We start from the raw sequence: 21865 nt of genomic DNA on the forward strand, positions 1-21865 counted from the left end.
CAATTCTCAGACTCATTTAATTCTACAAAGTCTTCGCAATAATGAATTTCATCCTCAGTAATGAAGTGTTGTCAAGAATGCCACAGAACAGTCGTAGGATTTAGCGGCGTACACTGAGAAGGCAGATTGGGTCTTTGATCTTCAAGAGGGAGTATAATGGGGTACCAGCACAGCAAGAATGATAGGTTCTGGAGATATTTCAATAGAATAAGCTATTGCATGATTAAATATAATAGATGTACAGCTTTCTCTACTTAAAATATATACGAACAAGTTTAATAGCCTGTCATTTGCTACTGTGAGCATGGCAGGTTTAAAATTGAGATTTGGAAGGAGGGGGAAAGTCTTAAGAGCCAGTGCACCAGGTGGGAAAGAAAAGTAGGATGTGTACCTAAAACAAAAAAATAAACGCTGTCAAAGCAGTTCCGATGATTTGCTTTGTGGCGGGGTCGTCTATGAAATGAACTGCCGACCATTTTTACAATAGCTATTATCTCCATTTATGACCCTGCTAAAAAAATAATACTGGTGAAGAAGCAAGGAATAAAACAATTCATTTCATAATTGATTTGGATTCTTCAATGTTTCAAGCATAAGGGAAATTATTTGTATAAAGTGGGTGAGCATTGCTACATATCCCTTAACATGTATTTCTTTTTGAAATTGCAGGCAATATCAGTACCGGCACTATAAGAATGAATGCATTTGCCCACATAATTGTAACTATTACATATGAGAATTATACCCATCTAACATCCAGGACTCTTCTGAACTTTTTCAAGAAAAGACTTATTGTACTCCTGTAGATGTAGAATCAGTTTGTTTTATTTTATGGGATTTATAAAAAAAATGCACTTTTCCATTTATTTCAGGACAAGTCTTGCCTGAAGAAGGGGCCTGAGTTGCCTCAAAAGCTTGCATATTGTAATCTTTTTAGTTAGCCAATAAAAGGTGTCATTTTGCTTGACTTCTCAGGACAAGTCTTGAGATATCTTCAGAAGATGCACTAACTCTAACCAATATTTCTTTTAAATATGTAGCAAATAATTATTGGATACTTGCATGGGCTTTCCTCCAGGTACTCCAGCTTTCAGTCCACATCCCCAAACATGTTAGTATTTGGTTAATTGCCGATCCCAACTTGGCTCTGTGTGACCATGAGTATAAGAACGTGAGTGATTCTTGACATAAACTGGGTTCCTGTGCAATGCTCCCAGGGCAGGCTGCAACCACCAGCAGTGAAAAATGAAAAACTCCAGCCATCTTCTCTAATATTACTGAAATGCCAACACTGAAACAAAAAAAATATATATTCCTTGATGAAAGCATCACCAAGGCCTGGTTAAAAATTACCTGAAGTCTATGTGCTTCTTTCTGTACTTACATCTGTAAAAAAGTTTTTTTATTTTATTGCGATTATAAATGACATAATAAGTAAAATACTATTCAGTCAAACATATAATCACAGTAAATTCCAAAGTTATATGTTTAACATAAGTTAATCATGCCTCCTCCCACCTCCCTCACTGCAGCAGCAATGAAAACAAAGTGCCCAATATGAGGTAGTTCCTCCTACTGTATATATTGAGATGTCAAAGAGGTTAAACAGAGGCATGGCATGTTTATTTTAGAACAGCATTAATTAATTTTTCTAGTTTATGTAATATAAGACACCACATTCCTGTTAAGTTATTGAGGGTGGGTTAAGATTCTTGCTAACGAGCAAGCAAAACAAGTGAACAAGAGAGACAGAGAGAGAGAGAGACACACACACCATCAGTGTCCCACACTGCATCCTCAAAGCTTCTCTTTAGTCATGTTATCCTGCTAATGTAACCAGTCAACTAAACTGTTTCAGACTTAATCAAGAAAGTTAATTTGGACTAAAGTATATATTCGTCCTGTGTTAGACCTGCACACACTCATCAGTTTTTCTCAAGATTCAGCTTAGTTCAGCATCTGTTGCACATCACAGGACAGTTGGTGAAGAGACAGGAGGATCAGAGAGTTGAGATGAATGTGCAGCAAGGAGACAAGGAGAGCATGGTCAGGGTGAGTCAGGGTGGCACTCAGAGTCAAATAGACAATATAACATGTGCTTTTATGTTAGTCTGCCCCCACCCGCCGGCACAGGACTGAGATTAAGAACCATTGGTAGATTATGCAGAATTTGGTTTCAATCGGCTTCACAAATTGTGAATCAGTTTTACCCTTAACTGATATAATTGTTTAATTAGCTGAACCTTTTTCTTTTCTTATTTTGCTTTCGCAAAAATGTAATGGTGTGAAATTTACAATAAGAAATTTTTATTTATTTAGTTGACACCTTTATTCAAGGAAACATGGCCAGCACATTATAATATATAAAATATTTTATTAGAAATTGCAAGCATCAATAGCAACAGAGAATAAAATATATTTAAAAAAAAAGCATAAGAGGGAGTAACGACTACCACTACATACAGTAATTATACATGCAGCTAGACTAAGGCAGAAATCGTTATCCTAAACTCGCAGTTATCATACAGAAGAGACACCAAACAGTTATAAAATATTTATCGAAAAAGATGAATTATTAAAAGATGCCTAAACATGAGTAAACTGAGTATAGTTCAAATAGCCAAAGTGAGATCATTCCACATCTTTGGAGCAGAAATGGAGAAGCACTGTTCATACATGGCTTGTCTGTCAGAAGGACGGACAGACCAGAGGCACATGGATTATGAGGAAAGGGCAGCAGGAGTTTCATAATTACATGAAGTGTTCCACGTTTCTGTCAGAGTTGGGAAGTTAAGAGAATTAAGAGAGGCTAAGGCAGTGATAAAATTACCTGAATGACAGTTCCACAGTTGATCAGAAATTGATATCCTTGATTGAAGTATTTGTATTTTTTGCAGTATCTTTAAATTCCCAACCTTTAATTGTATCCAAAATTCTGTTAACTATTGACAAGAAAAGCAGATCCCAGTTCAAAAGGCACTGGATGCTAATGGACAGAAATGCAAAAAAATGATGTGCATAAATTCTGCCTTCATTGAGTGCAAATATACTAGCAAAGCCACTTTCTGATTTCAATTCATAAGCAATAGTGATGCAGTGACAGAAAAAAAGGCACATTGTCTCAAATATGGGTATGGAAACCTGCAAATGTCAAACTGGTTGTGATCCTTAATAAAATATGAAATTATCCAAGCAGTTTTAGATATTGTAAAGTTGTTGTTGCTGACCTACATAGAGTAGTGTTATATGCACAGTTAAAATCTCACAGCAACATTTTTATAATCCGTATTTGGTGCATATACTGTATATCAGCCAGGATTAGTTTAATTTCTAACATTTCCCCGCCATCATAATATAGGACATTTCAGGACTCCAACATTATGTTTGCAGCTACAAAGGGAATTGCTTTGTGAATCTTAATTTCAACTTTACTGTTCTTCTTACACTACTTGGAGTGAAAGAAATGGCCAATTTGCCTCCTTTTCAGGCTGAGTTGAGTTTTACTGTTGAAATGTGTGTCCTCAAGGAACACCATATCTAATTTTAAAGAACTAAGATGTCAAGCAATTTCTTTCTTTTGAAGTCACAATTAATACAGCATTTAACATTTTATTGTTAATTTTCTGAAATTGAAAAAATATACATTTTAAATAAAATTCAACATTTTGTCTTGCATTAGGATTTTTGTTTCATGTTTTAGCTGTTGAGTTCTACAACTAGCAATGTCTTAGAATGGAAGTCTGAACACAGAATATAGTACATGTTCCAAGCACTCGTTCCCTTCTCTCCTTAATCACCACCCATTTTACCTATTGAAGCTGAGACAAAACAAGTCAGAGTCCCAGTCCTCCTAAATGTGTCTGAAGCACATTGATTCCCTTCAAAATAGTTGGTAATAAGTTGCCTATTTGCACTAGAGACAAACTTCTGCAAAACCTTAGCTGCTCACTGGAAAACTCTGGGTGCCCTTTGACTCTCTTTCTGTTTGGAAATACTTCATATGACCATAGAATTCTCTGCTGTGAGATCTACAGACCATCTGGTCCCTATATTAACAAAATATTGGAAATGGCACTGCTACAATGTGCATAATCTGCCCCTTGGTCTTCACACAGCCCTTAATCTTTAGCTTACCATATCCTTGTAGGAGTTGCAATGTTGCTGCTCCTGACTTGTCTCAATTCACACAGACTCTCCTCTTATCATCACTCAGAACTTTTAAGTTTGCAGGCCTGTTTAGGCACTGAGTGACAGGCATTGGGCCTGTTATTTTATTACATGCTAAGACCAATATTTATTTCTTTGTATGTTGGGTTTTTTTGCATTTTTAATTACAGACTTGATCACAAAAATAAAGAAAATTAGGATAAAATCTATTTACTGTAAATGTATTGCCTTCTGAGATGAGCCGTAGGTGTTCATCATGGACCTCAGCTTTGCTGAACACCTTCAGCACATAGTTACTGTATAACAGCATTATATGTAGCCCTACCTAAATCTCTCTATTATAATAAAAAAATCTTGGGTCGAGACGTGATCTTCTCAGAAGACACTTTGACATCCCGCGAGACAAGGCAGTGAGACAAAAGAACATCTGCTGTACAGGCTTTTAAATGACCGACACACGGCGCAACAAGCAGAATATACAGCAAGGCAGCAGCAAGCCAGCAGCTGATCCATCCGCATCTCCTTAGCGTGCGTTCAGCACCCCCCTTCACAATGCAAGCATCAGAGACGCAAAATGACTGAAGCGTAGCGCACTCCGGGGTTGGGGGAGTTTAGGGGGTGGGCGAGCAAAGCGAGGACAGCTGCTCTACAGGCTTTTAAATCATCGATGCACAGTGCGGTAAGCAGAACACGCAGCTCGGTCGCAGGAGCAGCAAGCCAGCAGCTGATCCACCCATGTCTCCTTAATGTGTATTCAAACCCTCCCGTTCACAATGCAAGCAGCAGAGAAGCGAAATGACTGGTGCATAGCCCACTCTGGGGGTGGGGGAGGGAGGGGGTGGGCTAGCAAAGTGAGGACAGCTGCTCTACAGGCTTTTAAATCATCGATGCACAGCGCAGCATGCAGAACACGCAGTTCGGTAGCAGGAGCAGCAAGCCAGCAGCTGATCCGTCTGCATTTCCTCAGATCCCCCCCTTCACAATGCACAAAGCCCCCTAGAGTTCAAAAAAAAAAAAGAAGTTCCTTCACTTTGGCACCAAAATACACATTCTTTTTCCCTGAGAAACTGTCAAATTAAATCAGTACTTGTGCCAGAATTTCATTTTAAGGTGGGCCTAAATATATCACGGGTGGGCCTAATGTTATTTTTATTACTGTTAAATAATCATTCATTAACAAAAATGTGGAAGTCCAGTCATAAAAAAACAACCTTTTTTGATTTTTTTTTCATGTCTAGTTTGATTGATGTTTATTAACACTAATTTAAATTAACTTACAAATAGTGAAGGTAAACTGACTGCCTACCTTTGGCTGATTTATAAGACATGCCAGCCCATCACAAGGCTCAAATAGCCAAATAATATGTTATAATTTTGACCAGTATAGCATTATATAACAACATACGTTCTGACTGCCATTGTGCCATTCCTTGCAATTTATATATGCATATCTTATCCATGCATTTCCAGTCTTCGATTACACAAGTGAATCTGCCCTCAATTAGATTATTACAATAATGGGAAAATCACATCTTTCAATATTCTCTATTCCAGTCATACACTGTTATATGCTGTATCAATTAGCCACAAAGCTGCATGCCTTATCGGCTATAACAGGAGCGGGAAACATTAACACGAATGAGTTGGTGGATCTTGGGAATCATACAAATCCTTGACCTGGTAGTTGCAGGGTTTCCACTTGCCATTGTGTTATCACCAAAATTATAAGTGCCAACATCAAACTCTGGAACATTTTGCACTTCTGTTTGTTTCCTTTCGATAGTAAAACCCAAAAGAGCTATTTTTCAAGACATTGTTCACATTTCCCTTTGACAAGATATAGCCCAACAGAAGTGATGGGTGATTCGCGAATGATTTGTTGTTTTTGATTCAATGGAGCTCAACGGGAGTGCTAAATAACTTTAATAAGTTACTAGTTCTTAGACCTCCTGTTTACGTCACCTGTTTTGAGTAGCTGTGATTGGCAACATTTTGTGTCGATTGTATTTTCTAAACATTGTTATGCAGACGTACACTGTATCATTGAGAACCATGTATGCACTTTCCAAATAATCTTTCTAGTGATAAAGAAAACAATGGTGATTCTGCCGTATAAGTTTATGATCAACTGATATTTTAAGGGTGATGTGCATTAAAATGTATATATACAGTACAGACTAATATTCATTTAAAGAAAATAATAAATAAAACCTAAGCCACAGGATGGGCCAATGAGAAAAGTGGGTGGGCCTAGTCCCGATATTGGCGCCATCACTAAATTAAATAAATGAAATAAAATGGTGTACACTGAGAGGAGATAATAGAGGATAATAAAGTCCAGGAAATCAATAAAGTTTCAGGAAACAGGGTAAATAATTTTCTAAGAGCTGTCAGTGGTCACTGTACCAAAAGAAGACTAACAGAACTGATCAACAAACCCCAAAAAACAGTTTAAAAAAGCAGTCGTCAAAAACCCAGGTCAAAAGGTCAAAGGTCAAAAACAAACTATTTCTTTTAAGTATTCAACCTCTGCTTGTTCAATGATTGTTCTTTATCTTCATCTCCTGTCACAGTTACTCCTTCTGCTGTAGTTGCCCAGCTGTCTGGTAACTCTTCACTGCCACCCAGTGCCAGTCTTACCTCCTGCCTAAACTCCTTCCTTTTCCAATTTCCACCATATTATCCTTGGCTCTGCCCTCACTCTCTTCCTCTTCTTGATCTCCAACGTCATCCTACAGACCGCCATCCTATGCTGCCTAACTATGATTTCCCCTGCCATCACTTTACAGTTTACAATCTCCTTCAGACTGACCCTCCTGCATAGGTTATAATCTACCTGTGTGCATCTTCCTCCACTCTTGTACATCACCCTATATTCCTCCCTCTTCTTAAAATACGTATTTACCACAGCCATGCCCATCCTTTTTGAAAAGTCCACTACCATCTGACCTTCTGCATTCCTCTCCTTGGCACCATTCCTATCCATCACCTCCTCATCTCCTCTGTTCCCTTCTCCAACATATCCATTGAAATGCACTAACAACATTCATCATCACACGTCCAATTTCCAGCTTCATAATCATCACTCTGTCTGACACTCTTTTCACCTACAAAACACTCTTGACATACTGTTCCTGCAGAATAACACTTAACCTATTTCTGCTCCCATCCACACCATGATAGAACAATTTGAACCCACCTCCGATCCACCTGGCCTTACTCCCCTTCCATTTAGTCTCTTGCACATAAAATATATCAACCTTCCTTCTCACCATCACATCAACAAACTCTCTCCTCTTACCAACATTAAAAGTTCCTAACCTCAGTTCCACTCTCTTTACATTCTTCCTCTCCTCCTGCCTCTGCATATGCATTTCCCCTCTTCTTCAGTCAACAGTAGCCCAATTTCCGGCAGCACCCTGTTGGCTAACAGTACTGTGGCGGCCGTTGTTAACTTGGGCCTCGACCAATCTGGTATGGAAATCTATATTGTTGCCCGCATATTGATCTGACAAAATTTTACACTGGATGTCCTTCTTGACGTAACCCTCCCCTTTATCTGGGTTTGGGACCAGCATAATGAAACACACTCTGTGCATCCCCTGTGACTGGGTTGGAACAATGCACTTTATAACGTTTTCATTTTTACAGATAGAGAAAATGTAAATAATATGTTTGCATACTCACAGAGTGACTAATAGATCACTTGATATTTCTACTATCAGCAAACAAGGCAAGAATATTAATATATTTGTACCAGACATAAGCCAAATTCTGCTTAACATCATAATAAACAGATAAGTGGAAGTAAAAGGTTGTACATTATGGTCACAAATTCACATCACTTGTGCCCCCACTCAGGTAGTTGTCTAGGGGATTTTTGGTGTACAATTGAACATACATAAACACCTAAGAGAGCAAATGTCAGAAGAATAATTAGATTTATATATAATCAAAATAATTCTTCATTAAACAAAAGAGCTAACCCGTCATCCTACATTCTAATTTAACCATTGATTCATTCAGAAAGAGGCACAGGGTTGAATTTCCTTAGTGTCTGAAGAACCTTACATACAAGGGTTCAACATCAGCTTTACAGAAAACAAGAATTTTGGGTCACTCAGAAGGAGCTTTGTAATTATCTTGTCTTAAGGAGTCATGAAAGGTTTAAAACTGAATTATGTGCAAAACATCTGTGATAGGCTTCAACACCACATAACTTGTCAATTATTTAAAGAAGAAGTGCAATATGAAACAACAGTAACTTTCCTTGGCTGCTGTGCACGGCCTTCATTGACATGCTTGTAGATTTCTGTCACCTTCATCATTATAACAATCACTGGCTCACTGTCAGCTCTTTGGTAGTTTATGGATGCAAGTTTTACCAGTCATATTGTCTTCTCTTTTTATCAGCAGCCCAAAACCTGGTACACAACATATATTGTATGAAGACACCTATGGACTATGTGTCTGACTGAATGCAAATAACATAGTAGTGCTACAGCACTTTTCTCAAAGAAATGCCAAGTTATGCCAGCCAATGTTTCAGCATCATATTCAGATAGTACAAGCAATATACATTATAATAAAAGTTCACTTGTGCGTTTGGTTGTCACACAGTAGACTTCAACTACATATTTCAAATTTTCAAATTGTGCTTAGAAGTTTATCATGTTTAACCAGTAACGATGCACTTGACTTGAGCATTCCTAGTTTTCATCCTTTTTCTCTGTACGTTAGCATTCGTTTGCTCAGAGGTTGATGTGCTTGCTGTTTCCTGAGCAGCTCTTTTGTTCACTGTAGTGGTCTGCTTCTTCTCTTCTTCCGTTGGCATCTTTTCACGTTAAAACTGATTAAGTCAGTGTTTGTGTTGCAATTACTTAGTAAGTTTTCTTTAATTTTTTCACTTAAGCTGGCAGTTAAGTCTTCAATCTGCCTCAAGAATGATGTTAGATATGAAGAGGTAGGGGAAGTGATGGATGGCAAAGGTGGTAGGGATAAGAACAGCGCCTGTACACATGCACCGCATGGCCATCCAGCTAGCCGCTGCCGAGAGTTGATTCTATAATAAAATAAAATAAAAAGAGGAATAACCTTGGAGATCAATCATCACACAGAATGCGGATAGTAGACGTCACGTATTATATGTGTACCAAATTTCAGGTCAATAGATGAAACGGTTTGCGAGCTACAGGTGATTTAAAATCCTGGACAGACAAACGAACAGCCACGGTAGCGTATTATATATAAAGAATGGTATTTCAGTATATTATGGCATCTGTCAAATAAGATTCTTTAATGAAAGCTGTAAATTAGGGAGCAACCTGCAGCTCTTAGTGTTGTAGTGTACCTCACAGAGAAGGGATGAGTGCCATGATAGTTTAAAAACACATAAGATGAGCAAATAATGTCAGACAAGATTATAAACCTGTGTGCCAGTGTAGGAGGAAAATGAAACAGAAAGACTAATAACGAGATACAAAAACACAAAGGATTATATTTCCTTTGGTCCTGAAGGTGTACCATGGCATGAAACCAAAACAGCTGCACTATTTCATTTATAGACTGAAATTGGCAACTGAAGCTGTTCACCAACTGACTACAGCAAAGTCTGGATGTCTGCTTCCCTGCTTACTAAGCTGCTGTCCCAGATTCAATGTTGAAAATATTTAAGGATGAGCCAATTTTTGGCCTAAATAATGTTACTGTACCCATTTTTAATCTGCTTACCTTTTTAAATAAAATTCACATCATATTTATTAAATATATTAATAAATATACATAATAACTTTTACTATTTGAATTCATCACTACATTGTTCGTTTTCGAAAAGCATGAGGGAAAATTTGTCAAGGAGACACATTTTGACATCTGTAATTATTGCATCGTATTAGCGTAGCAAATCAAACCTTGCTAGGGTAATATTTGCACCTACTTTGGAGCACATATCAATCTGCTGGTGTCACCGGACTGAAAGGATTCATTTTCCTGTCAGAGTGAAGGCTGACAAGAAGGTATTCATTAAAGTCAACATCAACACTAAGTGAAGCATCTTTCAAAAGCCACTCGTGTTGCACGTATTTAGGTTGCACGCTTATGAAAAGGTTTTCATTTTCATGCAGCTGGACATATTTATTGAGGGTTTGAAATTGCTTCATCATGAATATTAATGTTTTTTTTTTAAACAAATAAAACTTGTCTGCCTTTGTAGAGCAAAGTGTGCTGCATTTTACTTGTCTTTTATCACTCTTTATGCGATGACATTTCAGCTTCTTCATAATTAAAAGATCTGCAGAAAATCATTTTTATTTAATTTATTTAAAAATACAATCTGTTAACATTTTTTACAGGCTTAAGAAAGTTACATTCATTTAAGAAGTAGGTGGTAAAAAGAGGGGGGGTCAATAAGTGGAGGTGTTAAATAATGAAACATGGAATCATTCTTGACTCTTGCAGCAGGCGAGTGCAGTGAATGAAGGAGCAGAGCAGCATGTCATTGAAGAGTAAGAGTAAGTAAACATCTAAGCAGCATTGACCTCAAATTGGAGAGGATGGCATGATGTAAAAGAAGACTTGCAAGCAAAACATCATTTCCTACAACATGTTATCTAGGACTTAACAAGTACTGGAAAAGACTTTACTCCTCCTCCTCTGCCATTTCCAAAGTATTGCACAGTAAACATATTTCTGTCACTTAATGCATTGGTACTTGAAGTTTGTAATGTCTTAAAGCACACATCAAAACCAAAGTTCATTTGTAAAATAAGTAATGCCAGAGGAGCAAAATAATGTGGTGACTCTAATCAGCATGGCATAGGGGATAAGACTTTGGAGTTTACATCCTGAGGTTTGTGGGTTCAAATTCCACGAGTGACACTCTGTGACCATGAGTGAATTACATGCCTGTGCTCCAATTAGAAAAACAAAAGAAATGTAGTTAATTTTATCTCAAATATTGTAAGCTCCCTTAGATAAAGGTGTCAGCCAATCAATAAGTAATATAAAAAGTAAGGAATGTGGGTGGAATTTTACCAGATGATTTTTGGTTTTAAAGATAAACACAGCTCTCCATGTTAGGCATTGAAGAAAGTATAAATGATGTAATTTGATTACATACTATACTGGGCAGCCTGTAGGGCATTTGTGTGTTATGTACCATCATCCCTTGCCTAAGCCCAATAACTGTTATAACTCTAGGGGGCACTATATGACTCAAATAAAGGACATTTATAGTTCTGTTGAGTATATTTCAGCCTGATGATTCTAGTTTTCAGGCACCAGTAGTTGGAAAGGTACATTACAAGGGACTAGTTGTGCCTTCAGGGATAGGGAAACTTGCATCTGTACCTACTTATTTTGCCAAAGTGACTTCATGACGTGATGACGGTCTGGGGTTGGAAGCAACCCTAATTCTTTCAGCCATGTGATCCTGCAATTAGGTAGACAGAAACAATTTATTCTTTGAATACTTTTTTAGTTTAGTTTTTGGACACTACTGTATGTAACATCACTCCAGCAGGGAAAGAAAACTACATATGAGGGTCATGGGCACATTATGCCCAAAGCATCTTCAAGAACTCTTTTGGCATATTATGCAAACTGGCACTGCATTGTTTTGCTGTACCTCTGTACTTGGTTTTCCATTGGCTTTTTGGTTAGGTGGCAAATCAAGAATACTAAAGCAGAATACTCTCATGTATAGCATAGGGACTGCACGCAGCAGGGAGAACTCTTTGTTTTTTGTGCTGTCTATATTCAAAAGATTATACAAGACAACATGACATGTAATAAAATACGATATCTTGATTTATCCTTTTTTTTGTTTTCTGGAGTGCATATTTAGTCAGTCATGTCAGTCAGTTATTATCCAACCCGCTATATCCTAACACAGGGTCACAGGGGTCTGTTGGAGCCAACACAGGGCACAAGGCAGGAATAAACCCCAGCCCACCGCAGGGCACACATAAGCACAGACACCCACACACCAAGCACAATTTAGAATCGCCAATGCACCTAACCTGCATGTCTTTGGACTGTGGGAGAAAACCCACGCAGACATGGGGAGAACATGTAAACTCCACGCAGGGAGGACCCGGGAAGTGAACCCAGGTCTCCTACCACTACGAGGCAGCAGCACTACCACTGCGTCACCATGCCACCCTGCATATTTAGTGTTATGTGAAATAAAGTCTGAACCAATGTCATATTCTGCAGAGTGGGAGGTACAGGTTCCCTGGATGTCTTAGAAGAAGCGTAACATGGGAAAGGAACAATGTTCAAAATGAATGGCAACCTTTATTACAAAACATATATAAATAGTGATGTCTACAACAATGATAGGATTTTTTTAAGGGGAAATTTTTGCCCTCACTGACTGAAATCCAGGGGCATTTTGTAAAATATTAGGGATATTTTCTAAAATGTACTTTGTACAAAATAATATTTTACCTTTTCAGAAGAGTGAATAACCTCATATTTAGTTTCATCAGTAGCAGAAAAAATGGCAAATTAAGCAGTCCATTTATTAAATGAATTTCCTATATTAGTAATTTCTATGCATTTACATACATAAAAATGAAAGAAACAGAATACAAAGACGAAAGAAGTGCAAAAGAATAATAAACAGCAAAAACATGTATAAGCCTAAAATACTATTTTACATAAAACTATTCACATTAGCAATTAAGGTTTAAGAGTCTTACTACTGATGGAGACCTTACACAGATACTTCTATATCTTCTGCCCATCTGCATAAGGAAAAACTGTGTTTCACTAATTATGCTGGAAGTTTTGCAAATGCAGCATTGATTGTATATGTTAAGCAAAGATGGCGACTGAGTCACCAATGATCTTTTCTGCAGTTCTCACTGTCCTATCTTTGTCCTTCAACTTCTCTGCTGCTACCAAACCAGGAGGTGATACAATAAGTGAGAGTAATTTCAATGGTACCTCTGTAAAAGATAGTTATGGCTGGTCTGGGGAGGTCCACTTTCTTTTGTCTTTGCAAAAAGTAGAAGTACTGATGAGCTTCCTTGATAATGGTCTTATCGTTGGAGGTCATGTCATCAGTCAAATGTACCCCAAATGTACCCCCAGAAATTTAATGCAATTTGCCCTCTCTACAACAGAACCAATGATGGTCAATACAGAGTTAACAGTTGGGGTTGACATTCTTGAAGTCAACGATCATCTCTTTGGTTTTGTTAGCGTTGAGGGCAAGATTTTGAACTATGCATCAACATATCAACTGCTCCATCACTCTTTTATAAACTGACTCACCCTCATTATTGATGAGGCCTACACCTGTGGTATAATCTGCAAACATTAGAATGTAATTATTGTTGAAACTGGCAGAACCAGTCAGGTGTAAGTAAAGTAAACAATAGAGGGCTCAGTACACAGCCTTGAGGAGATTCTGTGCTCATCATGATGGATTCAGATATATTGCTTCCAACTCTAACTGTCTGCTGTTTATTATAAACATAAGTAATACATTGATCCAATCTAATGTCAGCATGTTTTGTGCAGGTTAGGATGAATTAATGCACATTTCAATGTGGGAAATAAGGGAAATATGACAAAACGGAAACTTTATAACATCAGCAGCATAGTGGGCGTTTAAGGATTGTGGTGCCCGAGTTGGCGATAACTGGCATACTCTTCCTTGAACAGTCATAGAACTAGATGGACCTGGTAATGAGGATATACAACATATAACAACAAAAGTATAGTGCAAATCAGAGCAAAGTGCTTTTATTATTCAACTAGCAAAATACCCGCGCTTCGCAGCGGTGAAGTACTGCCTTAAAATTTTTATTAAGAAGAAAATTAAACCTTTTTAAACTGAGGGAAAATATACCAATAATTATTTGTTAAGGATCTCTTTGTATACTACATTGTCAGTTCGGCCCTCCGGTTGTAATATGAACAAGCTGTGCGCTGAGCTTACACTTGAGCATGCAACGTACAGTTGGCCATGTGAACAGTAATCTTGTTTCAAATCTCACAGCTTGGATTGCTGCTGTCATAATCGGTTTGAGTTTCATGGTTTGTTTCAATTCCGAAGGTATTTGCAGGACTTGTGTTGAAGTGACATTCGGCATCTGTCAAGCATTTTAAGCATACAACCGGTTTCATCAATAACTTCACATCCAGCTTTTGAGAGTTTAAACATTCATAAACATCAACAGTGTCCACTACTGAAATCGTCATGTGAGAACCTAAGATGTTTAAGAGTCATTGGCGGTTGTCGAAAGGTGTAACATATTTGGCCATTTCGGTACACTTGAAAGCGACAACCGAACAATTCAGTGGCAGCCATCAACTGACATGCAGAACCATAGGTGAAGGGCTTAAGCATTTCACTCTTATAGTGTTCCTGTGTAGTATAATTATCTCCTGTACCGTCATCAGTCCACACCTTGAACCTGTCCCAGTCATTCAATACATAAGACACAATGTTCCTCCGGATATCAAGAGTGAGCCTGATATGGCCGTGCAATATGTAACAAAGAGAATGGAAAAGGCAGGTGCCATCTCCGGACATGGAAACCACTCGGTAAGTGACAGTTCTTTGATCGATGGTGATCACCTTGATAGACATGTTAATAGGGGTATGGTTGGAATGATAAAGGAAATGGGAACCTGAACAATGTAAAGTAAATCTAAAATACCTACACAATAACTATAATCATAATAAACGAACAATAAAACAGCAGAGAAGCCGTGGATTAAATAAAAAGGCTGTAGTTATCAGCAGGGAGACGTGAATCCCGTGGCGAAGCAAGGAAGGGAATGTAGAGATTGGAGCGACGGACGGCCTTATATAGGCAGGCAGCCAACAACGTCGGAGGCGTTGGGATGGGGCACCCAACACCGCCTCACACGGTGACCGAGCTGCAGGCTATGGACGTATATATGTACGTAAGTAGGATTCAGTTAGCGTTGGGAAACCGTGTACCAAATTTCTTGAAGATGGGCCCATAAGTAACAAAGACCGTTGAAAAGTTCAATATAGCGGCCGACAGTGGCATCATACCACCGAAATAAGTACGTACATTGGTTTCGGTTAACGCAGGGAAGCTGCCTACCAAATTACGTAAAGATGGGGCCATAAATAAGAAAGTTCAACATGGCAAACGTTGTCGACCGTTATGACCGTTACACGTAGAATTTCAAAATGAAACCTGCTTAACTCTTGTAAGTAAGCTGTAAGGAATGAGCCTGCCAAATTTCAGCCTTCTACCAACATGAGAAGTTGGAGAATTAGTGACATTGGAAAGTTCAATATGGCGACCGACAGTGGCGTCATACCACCAAAATAAGTATGTACATTGGTTTTGGTTAGCGCAGGGAAGCCGCCTACCAAATTTCGTAAAGATGGGGCCATGAATAAGGAAGTTGAACATGGCGGACGTTGTCGACTGTTATGAAACCTGCTTAACGCTGTAAGGAAATTTCAAAATGAAACCTGCTTAACTTTTGTAAGTAAGCTGTAAGGAATGAGCGACAGTGGCGTCATACCACCAAATAAGTATGTACATCAGTTTTTCAGCCTTCTATAAGAAAGTTCAACACACGTTGGAATTTGGAGAATTAGTGATGAGTCAGTGAGTGAGTGAGTGAGTCAGTCAGTCAGTCAGTGAGGGCTTTGCCTTTTATTAGTATAGATAAATAGTGTTCCAAAACAAAAGTTTAATCCTGGTTTCTTCTTTTAATAAATAAATAATCCATGATTAAAGCAGTGATTCTGTGGAGGTGAAAATGTCAAATAAATAATCCATTAAAAAGTTTAAAAAACAAAGGTCGAAAACACTTTCAGGATCTGTCCAGTTAAAAATCATCATGAGCTTCAGTTCCTCGTAATTCATGTCCTTGTTGTTCACCAATGTGTTCTGCTCAACAGCAGGAGACAGTTTATGACAAGCTGAGTCTTCCCTCAGGATTCAGTGGGGACCCTATGAGCCCTGCTCTTTGCTCCTGCTGCCATCCCTACAGTTGGTCACCCCTGCTCTTTGATCGCTCAGCAAGAGTGACCCTGCTCCATAAATGCCATCTACGACTTACAACCAGGGACATCCCAACTACTTGTCTCTATTCTACAGCACCGTTTCTACCTCAGTCATAATGCTTCTGTTTGTTTGTTTCTTTATCTCACTTTAATCTCAAGACTCTTTATGTCTTTTTCGTTTCTTCCTGTATTCTCCTGTCTACCCAGTTTAGGCTCCATTTATCTCTTAATGGGGTAGGTGCCTTGGATATAATCCTCTACTGTGAGAGAAAGTTTGGCAAGCCTTGTGATATAATAAAGGTATTCTGTTGGCATCCATGTCTATTTCAAGCCAATCTCACTTTATTTTTCAGTGAGTACTAGATGTAATAGTTATGGGTTATACTGGTGGTGTGTATTGTCTTTAGAACACAAAAGGGGTTTCATATAATACTCTTTTTCAAATTACGAAGCATCTTCTTTTACAGTGCTACAGACAACTGTAATGATATAGAGAAAGGTACAAGAAGCCGAGCAGACCAACATCTTATTATTCAGTCGTATAACATTCCAACTGCTACTGTCACTTCTGCTTCCAACACTGCTGCCACCATATTCGGTCCCCTACATTCATCTTCTACTCTCTGTCATTCTCATGTTGTAATGGAAGTGAAAGTGGCAGAATGTTAGGACAATCCAGCAGTGGCCTTTAAAGAATGTGGCACCTGCTTGTCTTCATCTTTTGCTTCTTCATTATCTACTCACTCAGCACCACAATCACCAACTGGCCCATAGCAATGATGTTGTACCAACCCTTCCTCTTCTCTTCATTCCACTTTTATGGTGAGTGTGATATGAATTTATTTTTGTTCTTGTCTTTCCAGTACAGTCATTTTTTAAAAGAATGAGTATCTTATGTTTGCGGTCTTTGCAAATGTATATTTATGCCACATAATACAGTAGTAACAATAGAGCTTTATAGGAGTAAGATGTATCATTGACTCACAGATAAATTGAAAATGCCTGTTTGCAGCATATTTGTGTATATTATGAACTATTATTAACTGTTTTCTGAGGGGATGAACAAAGAATCTATCTATCCATCTATCTAGAATTGGATGATATTTTAGGCAAAATGAATGCCATGGTGGCAAAAAAAAATTATGTTAGATATTAATGCTGATTATGTTTTCAAATTCTAAGAGATCATGTTACAAGACATTTTCAGGACCACATTCTGGTTGTAAAGAGGAAGACTGTACTTCTTTGTAGCAGCACATGACCCCAGACTCAGCCTCCTGAATGAGCATCTTACTAGCATTGCAGAATGCATGAGCAGTGATTTTGTTAAATTAAATAGGGAAAAAACAAACAAATACAGAAGTGGATAACCTTTTAGCAATAACAGTGACTACCAAGGATGTACTTAGGGATTTGGAAATTGTAAAGGGAAAAGTGCTGCTTGGATTAGAAAGGCTGAAATCAAATAAATTGCTGGGACTGAATAACATGTTTCCTTGAGTGTTTAAGGAGTTTAGTGATTGCATATGTGAACCTTTGATGCATATTTTCAAAAGTCACGGCACAATGGGTCATTTCCCAAGAAGAAGAAGATACCAAGTATTAGGTAATCAGGCAGATTCAAGTAACTAGGCTGATAAGCTTAACGCACAACATGGGTAAATTAATGGAAGGTATTGTCAAGGAAAAGACTGAGCATCACATGGCAAAAACAGGAGTTTTAGGGAACATTCAACATAGATTCAGATAAGGGCAGTTGTGTTTTACTATCATGCTGGGATTTTTTTGGAAAACGCACTAAAATGATATGAGAAGGTGGACATCAAACTGAAAGAAGTGAGAATTCAGGGTGTAGTGTGTAAATTAGTTCAAAATATGCTCAAATATAGGAAGAAGAGAGTTTTGTTGCAAGGAACTTTATCAGAACTAAGTGATGTTAGATTGGTGTCCATCAGGGGTTAGTCACTGTTAGTTTTAATATATATAAATTATCTGGATATGAGTATAATAAATCAGCTGGTTAAGTGTGCAGATGAAACCAAACTAAGTGGAAGTGAAGATAATATAGAATCAGCTAAGTTATTACAGAGTGATTTAAACAGAATGCATAGGAAGTAGAAATGTTAGATTTAAATACTCAATGGGCATTCTGAAATATCAAAAGTACCTCTTATGAGAAGGATTTAGATGTTGTTGTGGACTCATCACTATAAACTTCCAGACAGTGTCCAGAAACCATGAAGACAGCAAACAGAATTTAGGTTTTATAGTGCAATGTGTAGTGTACAAGTTCAAGGAGATTATGCTTAAGCTTTATAATGCATTGGAGTTGCCTCATCTGGAGTACTCTATATAGTTTTGGTCCCTGGGAAAAAAAGATATATCAGCACTAGAAAACGTCCAGAAAAAAGTGACTAGGGTCATCCTGGGACTGAGAGGTATGAGCTATGAGCTGAACCTTCTCGGTTTAAGCAATAAGTTTAAAGCAATAAGGTTTAAGCAATCATTACCTTAAAATGAATTCTCCAATTAGAAAATGGGGATACAGATGAAAACGTAAGGGTAAATATCACACAAATGTTCTCTTCCCACAGAGAGCTATAGACACATAGAGTATAAAAATAAATAATAGTAAAATAATAATAACAACAAAAACTGTGGTAAAAGAATATCTTTCAGCAGTTTAACTTCACAAATAACAATGTGGATGGTCACACAAAACAGACCTATGGAAATGTTCCTCTGGAGTAGAATGGCACAGATTTCCACAAACTTCATGAAAACATGTCATGGATGCTTTTTATTGTGTATTATAAAGCACCATAAGCAAAAGCTGTTTTCTTCATATATGTATATGTTGAAATGAGGTAAGCAGTTAGCATTCCATCACAGCTCAGTGAATTCAGGTATCAATGTTTTCTATCAATTGCCCCACAATTCAGATGGTCTTTGAGTGAAATTTCTCACATGGGAAAACTAAATTTCCAGTCTGTTCCACAGGACCTGAACATAGCATTTTACTTATAAATTGCTTTTATTTAGTTCACCTCCCTTTTTGTGATGTTCCCTGATGTGAAGATTACTTGATGCTTACAATAGAATGTTGTCTGTGATTCTTGTAAGCACCTTGTTCCAAAAAGCTAACCTCGTAGACAGTGTCAGGTTTAGCACAGATGAAGCCGTTCCTGTGTGTTCAGTGTGCACATGTCATGATCATTCAGGTTTCTTTGTTTTGGTAAGTAGAAGGCTTGTTCATACTTTCTCACTATAGGTAAAGCCACTGCTGAAGATGCATCATATCACCCCCTGCATCCATCCCATATCGTATACAAAGAAAGAAAGAAAGAAAGAAAGAAAGAAAGAAAGAAAGAAAGAAAGAAAGAAAGAAAGAAAATTTACCCAAGAAGAAACACAAAAAGAGTTCTCATATGAGCAAGGCACACTTTTAACTTATATGGAAATTGCCAAGGGTATATTTTCAAAAAGTCAGTTACACAAAGATGGTTTAATCCAGCAGAAAAGTTAATTTGAAGAAATCATACAAACCTTTGGTTGACAAAATGAAATATCAGCCATGAAGTTTTCTTTTAAATGTGCCATTCATAGTTCTGAGCTTTAAGATCTGTGCTAGTATCTGAAAGGTTGCCGGTTCAAATCCTGTTACTGTCAGAAGGCATCCTTCTCCATTGGGCCCTTGCTCCAGGGGTGCTGTACAATGGCAGATCCTGTGTTCTGACCTCCAAAGGTCATGTGAAAAGACCATTTCCCCTCCGGGTATAATAAAATATATCAAAAAATTACAGGTCTCTACAATAAGGTGTGAATTGACCTGGTTTACTTGATTAGATTAGAATCAAACTGTGGAAAGTCTTCCTCCAGTGCTTCATGCAGCACTAGAAAAATGGCAATTAGCTATGTCATAAAGCCAATCATAGTCTTTATTGGGACTTTGTCTGTAGAGTATTATGAAATTGCTATATTTTTATCCAAGAAGAGATATCCTAATATTGTAAAGGTACTTTTAGTAATCTCAGTTTTAAATATCGTCAGTGACTCCAAATATTAAAATTGCTTTTTTTTAATCTTCATGTTTTGGTAGGATATCATGATGGCACACTGATTAACTACCATGAATTTTGCATAATGCATTTGAACCCTGCACCCGTTTCTTCAAGCTCTTCTGCTTCTCCTAACACATCCCCAAAGATGTGTAGGGTTAGGTTAACTAGTAACTCGAAACTGGTCACCAATCACCTTTGTGTGTCTGTGTGCATACGTCCTGTGATGGATCGACATCCCGTTCAGCGCTTGTACCTGCACTCCAACTTTAGTGTGATTAAGTGAGTTTTAGAATTTATGTATTCCTTGTAAACTTACAGCAAAGGAGATTATAGTGATTTATAAGCGATTTGAATTATGCCCCACATATCAATGCTTTCCAATAATGTATTTATAGTCATTATAAGGCTCATCACTTTTTTAAATGAACAGTTTTCTGTTTGTTTTTCTAACAAGGTGTAAATCATACTAATTCTGGACATTTACACTTGACAGTCACAATATGAACAGCTTTATTGGGCCTACACCGAGTGTGTTCTGGATTGAAGTTTACTTTACTTTCTTCAAAACGAAAATCCTCATTTTTACTAACTACAGGTTTTGTTTTTTGATTTCTTCCTTTGATGAAATGACAGTGAATTTCAAGGCACCCTTCTACTGTTCAAATGAGTCATAAGAAAAAAATTCAGTTTTATCTATGCCAAGTTTTCACTTGCATCCCAAGGGACCAACAGACATGATTTTTTTTTATCATTTGTGAAGAAACTTAAGAGAAAAGAGCAGAAATACTGAAAGCAAACGTGAAATAATTATTACAAAACAAATACTAATGGTGGTGTCTAGCATATTCCTCTAGGACAGTGGTGCCGCCTGTTTTAAAGATAGCACTGGCCAATCAGCAAATGTCGCAGCCAATTATATGCTCTTAACAGTAGGCATTCGTCACAGATGGCTTAAATATAACTTTAGGGCCAATAGGGCTTTGCACTTTGTGTAGGAATCCATCACGTATTATATACAGGGCCACCATAGTTCTTTGGTCTTCTGTCAGTCCATAATAGCCAGGATATTATTCTATGCTGCAGTCTCATAGGAAGCAACTTGACCTCAAATGATGGCTAAACAAACTTATTAGGAAAGCCTGCTCCATGACATGACAGGGTGAACTCTGGACACACTGGGAGCTGTTGTGGAAAAGAGGGTAAAGGCAAAATTGAATGCCATGATGAAAAAATTCCCTCCAGGAGGCGCTCTCTTACAGCTCTTTTAGCCACCGGCTCATTCCACCATAGTGTGCTAAGAAGTGCATCATGGGATCTTTTCTGCCAATTGCTATCAGGCAATTCAATGCTTCCTCCCATCATACTCTTTTAAGTTCATTTTAAAATTTCTCCACAATATACATGTATTTATCGACTGATTGGCTGTATTATTTGTACTGCGAGTCTGTATCCTTGTTTTTATGTTTCTGCTACTATATGCATCTGAATTTCCCCATTGGATTAATAAAGTTTATTGAATCTAATCATACATCCCAAGGCCTGGGACAGAATTGACCTAATGGCCCCTTCTCAGCCTCAAGACGTATTGGACATTTAGTAAGAGTGTTACTAACAGACTTTTGTCAAT

Source organism: Polypterus senegalus, chromosome 2, assembly GCF_016835505.1.
Source record: "Polypterus senegalus isolate Bchr_013 chromosome 2, ASM1683550v1, whole genome shotgun sequence".
Classification (NCBI taxonomy): Eukaryota; Metazoa; Chordata; class Cladistia; order Polypteriformes; family Polypteridae; genus Polypterus; species Polypterus senegalus.